The following is a 7,097-nucleotide window of genomic DNA, read 5'->3' on the forward strand; positions in this document are numbered from 1 at the left end:
CTGTGTCTCCTCTTGTCTGTAATTTGAATAAGATGAAGAGCCTGTTTGCTTCCTTGGTAATGGTGTATTGGGCACACTGCACAGTGATAACAAGCACACTTTTAAAAACAACTTCATTATGCTCCCTTCAGGTACTGGCAAGGGCTGGAGGCACGATAGTGGGTGAGATGGATCATTGAGCTGATCAGATATGGCAATTCCTGTGTTTTCTGCATTCTCAAGGACAACAAGATTTTAACCAAGCATAAACATTCTACAGCTGCCTTGTAGAAATCTGTTTTATTTGTTTAGGGGTTAGGGAAGAAGGTACGTTTCCCAAAGGTTGTGGGAAAAGTCTATAGCACGGATGCATAAAATGATGATGGATTTATATTTAGCTGGCAGTTTGTAGCAGACAGTTCATCAAGGAGCAGAGCTCAGAGTCTTTTATTACTTTGTAAAAATAAACAAATATATGTGTTGCTTCTAGTTTTCACAGGGGTTGCCATTTTAGAGGGGAATGAGCTGTTTAGGATATTTTCCCTAGGAATATAAAAACCTTTTCTATTTATTTCTACTTAAGGATGGGGGAGCTGAAAATGACAAAGACAGATGTAATATATGAATGGGTAAATGTGTGACAAATAAAAATGCTCGTGTTCTTACATTTTTTAAAAAAAATGGATATGTGCAACATATTTAAGGCAACAACGTTTAATTAGAAGAATTACTGGAAGAAAGTGTTTTAATTTGGTATTTGGAAGAAATTATAACTGAAGGATAAATTAAATTGTGGCATCTAATAAGGAGAGAAGTGCCTAAAAACCGTTGAATGTCAGGGGAAATAAGGTACCTAACTCCATTAGACCCTTTCATAAATCTGCACAGTCACATATAATCAGCTTAAATATTCTTTGCAAATTTGGCTTCCAGACTGCAGCTCAGAAAAATACAATTGGGGGTAGCCCCATAGCACATACTTAAAGTGAGCTCTTCAGGGCAGTGATTTGCTTAGTCATGTGTGTTCCCATTTCCCAGCCTTAAGAAGAACCTGTGGCAACTATTTCAGTAAGAAAATATTTTATTTTCATGTCTGAAAGCTTTGTGAGCCTCAGTGAGCTAGTGCTAATGAAACATGCATAAGGAAACACAGAGACAGTTTTATTTTTTTCCTCTAATGCTGTTTTGGAGTGTCCTTACAAAACTCATTGCTCTAGCTGTGATCTTTTTTCCCCAGAAAGAAGCTCACTATAAAATGAAAAGGCAGGAACAAGAATCTGTTGATGGATTAAACTATAAATACAAGTGATAGCAACACTTTTAACAAAAAGCCTGTTAACTACCCTTTAAATCTAATCTTGGCACTTGTAGAGTCAGAAACTCAGAGAGAAGAGTATTCAGATCTGGAGGGGACACAGAAACAAAATAGCTGTGACAGAGCCCTGATGCGGGTACGTGTGACCGGGAGGTGAGCAGCCCACTGGCACCCAGGCTGGCCAAGCCCCGGAGAGGAGAGCATCCCTCTGCCAGCCCATGGAAGGGGCCACAGGCACCACCAAGGGCCTCTCCGACACCTTCTGCTGAAAAGCTGCAATGTTGATGGCAAAAGCAGATTTTTTAGATGCACGTGGATTTGAGTTTCTTATGCAACATGCCCACGGTCTGTGTTTTCTAAGGGACTCTGAAAGAAAGGCGTGCAACTTCCTCAGGTTTCCAGTGATGTTCACATCCCTCTGGGCTGTTTGAAGTGCTTGATTGAGATCATATGGTGTGCTTACAGATGTGGTATATTTATTTAGCAGTGTGCATGCATTTACAGTCAATTTGTGTGCATGACAGTGTGTATAAATATATGCAAAGATATCTTAAATTATATAAATATATTTATATAAAATTAGACCAGTCTATTTTCCCAGGGACAAATACCTCATTTTGACACATTATGCTGAGGTACCTCTGTTGTGACATGGTGTTAGTCTTCATGTCACTGCTGCTTATCATCTTCTGAATTCAGTCTGCCTTCCAGCTAAACTGGAAGGAAGTACTCAGTTTGTGGTACCATACAGCCTAGACATTTGTGGGATGACATTTTATATGTGCTACTTTATTTTCAGATTTCCTGGAGGTTGTTTCAGCTTCTGAATTTCACTGTTGTCACCACTTCTATTCTGTCAAATAAAATGCATTGAATATGTCTGTTTGTGATCACATGTTAATATTTTGTAGAGGACGTTGTTTCCCTGTCCCTTGAAACATTTCAATGTTTCATATCACCCATTTTCAGATGGCCTCTGCGAGCGTGTAATGCATGGAAAGAAAAAAACATCCAAAATTCAAGTCCAATGTCTCAGGCTTTGTTAATGCTTCCAAAGGAGCAATGATAAAATTAAGGTTTTCATATGACCCGGTTTTGACAGGTGGCAGCATCTCAAATGCAAGCTCATTGTGTTTCCCATCTGGCATGAAGTGGTAATGACAGTCTATAAATAAGTGTTAAACTATTTTTGTCTTAACAGGTTATTTGTTTTCCATTTCACTAAAGGCTGCTTGAGCGCTGATGGTTGCCTGATGAGAAGAGTTTGCGGGGGTGGTGCTGATAGATGTCCCTTAGCAGGAGGCATACATTACGTGGATGTACGCAGATGTTTACTGTGAGGTTCAGAAGGGGGAACTACTGCTCCCCAGGCTGCACAGAGCTCCTGGGACCACAGGCTCTGTTGACTGTGGTACCCTTGGTGGCACAGATTTACATAGCAGGAGTCTTTTGCCTTCTTCCCAGCTGCAACTCGAGCTTTCCCTGGAAGCCCGTTGGAGCGGTACAACATACCTTTGGCAAACGTGACTATGTGCTGTCCAGGGATCCATGCCATGCTGCACGGTGCCTTTGCTTTGTCCAGCAGACAGGAGTCTTTATCAGGGGCTGGTGATACTCATACATGCCTTAAGTCAGTCTTGCAGGGATGTTTTTTTCTGAATACTTCACAAGTGTTTCTGTTACAAAATAGAAACAATTCACGAAAACTTAGCGATATGAAATGATGCCTGGCACCTAGAAAGTTCTCCAGTGACTTCCATATTGTGCCATATCATAGCTAGTTACCACTAGGTAAGAATCCTTCTCTTCACATACTCTTTTGGTGAAAGTGTCTACATTTCCATGAAGTGACTTCTAGTCAAAGCTGCCTTTTAAGCTTTCTCAGTAGTAAAGGGTCCAAGCACCATCTTAGATGCCTTCAAAAGCCCCAGACTCCACTATTTCAACTGTTTCTGCAAAACTTTGCCTGCAATACAAGTGTCACTATATGAACTGTATATGAATCCTTAATACCTAACTGAGATGTTATTTAAATGAGTTCCCACGTCTCTTCATTCCATTTTAATTAAAAGCAGTAAGGATATTGATTAAAAGACCATAATTCAATCTTTTTTTTTAATATAAGACTATAGTGAGGACTGTCTTTGCCACAATAACCTTTTAGAGTAAAGCATTGCTGTTGCAAATAAAGACAATTACTTGTTAATATCAAACTTGGAATTAGTTCTGATTGTGCATTGTAGGGCATTCTTTTTATTATTTGATCAAAAGTCTTCTATTTCTGGATAGGTTTTATTACTGTAAAGTCGTGAAGCTGTTTGGGTTTTTTCAATCTGCATTTCTTTCACCCTTGACAAAATGTCTAAATATGAGAGAGAAAACTCTCTCTTCCTCATAGGGAGGAATACAAGGTAAAGAGACATATTTTTTCAGCTTGTTCTGAGAGAGAAAATTGTCATTAAACAGTAAATTCTGACCTTGCACGTGGGAAGTCATGGACAGGATCTGGGCTTTGGGAAATATTCAGCATGTGCCTGGTGACAGCCAGGCCCTTTGAGATGTGCATCCCAAATTCTTACTTGCTCTGGATATAATTGCACTAGCTGTAGACATGAAAACAGACCTGTTTCTTCTGATTTGTGACGAAAGACGGTCACTTCAGGTTCCCTGTCACAGTAGGGACTTTTCTAATGGGACCATTGCTAATACGTCTCACTTTCCTGAAACAAGGGATCTAACAAAAGCATTTTTTATTATAAACAACCAGAATATTCAACCAGTTGTGTTTTAAATTCCAGGTTTCTATGCTCTTTTGTTGGTTTTAATATTAATGCACTTCTGTATTTCACTGGAATTACAGTTGGTTGGGGTTTGCGCTGTTGCAGAATCTCAAAGGCTGTTAGCATGTGTTGAATAGATTTTCTTGATTATTTTCTAACTGGTGTTGGGAAAAAGACCCTGCTTCTAGTCAGCAAACAGGCAATACACTCAGACAAACCTTTCAAAATCCTTTTCCAGGTTATCATCATCCTTCCAACGCAGCACAATTACACATTAGAATAATAAAAAATCCCAAACAGATAATGAGAGAGAGATTGCTCTCCTTTCCTCCCACCCCAGGTCATAAAACTGATGTCTCCATAGGAAATTTATATGAACATTTCTGATGTCTCTTTATATTTTGAAGTGCACAGAATCATCTTTGAACCTTTCTTTTTTTCCCCTCCTATCTTTTCCCATCTGCCACTGCTCACCACAGTGTCAGAATTGGATGCTCCACTTGAATCCTACTCTGGGGGGGTCTCACCTGTCCCTTCAATTTCCTCCTCTCCTGCCTATTTTGGAGGCTCTTACCTTTCTCTTAGCTTCTAACTGTGCACTGCCTAAAAGCATGCTCTTGTGGTATCTTACGTTAACAAAACTTCTCTAGCTCCCACCTGAGTCTCAGGTTATTTTTTTCCTCTTTCATTTCCTTTCCTTTATCTCCAAAACCCCTGCGCTGCACAGACTTCCCCTGCATCTCTCTCCTCAAGTCTTTCTTGTCTGCCTTCTGCCCTTTCCCTACCTCAGAAGCGGCATGAAGCAAGGCTCCTAATGAGCTACTCCTTGATCAATTTAAGGTGCATGCCTCTAGCTTATTCTTCTCGATTTCACTGCTGCCTTTGACAAAGATAATCACTCTCACCTCCTTTGCTTTCTCTCTTCTCCTGCCTTTTGTGATTATATGATATCCTGATGATGTGCTGTTGACTGGTCACCTACAAATCTGGAGCAGCAAGTAGTCCAAAGGACAAATAGTTCTGACACCTGCAAGTGAAAAACTATTTCTGTGATCTATTAAGAGAATACTTAAAATCCTTTCTATATTCAGCTGAAGTTCTGTTTGCAAATGCTTCTGAATTGAAAATAATTACAAAAGAGATTCTGATATTCTTACCATGAAGAGTACAATAGCTCCAGATTGCTCCAGTGAGAATTTTCATTGAAATCAATGGGACTATTCCTGCAGTAAACAATGAAAAATATTGGAATAGGGTCAAAATAAAAATTCTATGAATTCTTGACTACTGCTTAATCAGAAGTTTCACATAAGGCATTACCACTGCAGGATTTGAGAATATTTTTCCCTTTTGGTGTTCAGAACAACAGATACTGGAAGCAGCATGACTTGGGAATGTTAATTCTTAATTGGCTGAACTGCAATGAACTGCAACTATTTCAGCTGATTCTTCTTTTCCTTCTTTGGGTTGTAAGAAAGGGATATTGTCTTATTTTAAATAGTCATCTCTTCCAGGTAGGGAATTTGTCTCACTTAATATTCATAAAGTTTCATTCAAGTGGAGAGTTCTATATTAGTAATACGTGATTATCATTAAGAAGTTCATTATGTGCAGGCAAAGTACAATTGGGTATACCATTTTCATGAAGAGTACCATAAGGGTATTTATCACCATTCAAAAGCTATCACTTCTGTGCTTGAATTAATGGGAAGCTTGTAGTGCTGAAAGTGATGGAAAACAAACAGGCAGAGTAAATAATAAGGTTATAATAATATTTTGGGGATTTACGTTGTTTAAAATGAAAGCATGACTTCAAATGCCTACAGAGATGACACAATTACATACCTGTTAAAATTTATAGAATCAAGAATTCTCTGCAGTCTGCTGATTATTAAGCCTAGGTAGCATTTGTGTCTGCAAGATATGACACTCATACCATTTGAAGTATGTAACATAACCCTCCGATTTAATATAATGTTCATACAAGTTAGGGCTTGCAGCATATCTCATCTAAAGTAAACTACAAGACCAGAAAAGCCCGAAGTACACATATTTGTACATTGCAGTTTATGTGAAATTCAGAGTTAGTCTTCCTTCAAGGTTTAATCTAGTCCCGTTATTTCCCTCAAGGTTTTTCCATTCTCTTCCAGCTTTATTAGGTTTAGAAAGATCTCTATGGTTGTACCTCTTTTTAAGTGAATTAAATCCCTCTTCAGGTAACCTTAAGGTATCAATAAAAATAAATTTTACATATTTTCATTTAAAACTTTATTTAGACTAAAAACATTTTAATTTGGCTCCATCCTTTTGAAGAATATAACTAACACTCAGGTAAGGGTCATGAAATACACAGGTTTTGTATCAAAAGTCTACCTGGATAAAAATTAAGACTGTGCAGTTTTCACAGTGTCCAGGTAAGAGACTGTATGTGTAGGGGTGTATTTGTGTGTAGGTAGGTATGTATGTTTGAGTATGTGTACACTTTTCAAAGTGCAGTCAAAGGATTAAGCTTTTTCACCCTCTGAGGGTGCTTGAGGAAACCCAGTCATGAGATAATGAAGTGAAGCATATTACTTATTGAATGTGTTTCATCTCAGTCTTGCGAGAAAGTCTACATGTCCTACAAAACCATTAGTCACTGTTTGCTGAAAATTTGGCTGAAGCTCAGTTAAAGATTAGCAGAACTTTCCCAAACTTTTTGTGACTGCAGCTCTGCACCATTTGCAGCAATACCTGCCCACGCAAAGTGAGTAAATAATACTCTTAAAACAATTCCAGCTGCTGAAAGTGCAGAATTCTGATTTTCATTTGCTTTCCTTACCAGTGTAATAAGTTAACTCATTGTCCTGGTTTTGGCTGGGATAGAGTTAATTTTCCTCCTAGTAGCTGGCACAGTGCCATGTTTTGGATTTAGTATGAGAACAATGTTGATAACACACCGATGTTTTAGTTGTTGCTAAGTAGTGCATATACCAAGTCAAGCACTTTTCAGCTTCCCATGCTCTGCCAGGTGCACAAGAAGC

The sequence above is a fragment of the Aptenodytes forsteri genome, unplaced genomic scaffold (genome assembly GCF_000699145.1).
Source record: "Aptenodytes forsteri isolate BGI_AS27 unplaced genomic scaffold, ASM69914v1 Scaffold283, whole genome shotgun sequence".
Taxonomy (NCBI): Eukaryota; Metazoa; Chordata; class Aves; order Sphenisciformes; family Spheniscidae; genus Aptenodytes; species Aptenodytes forsteri.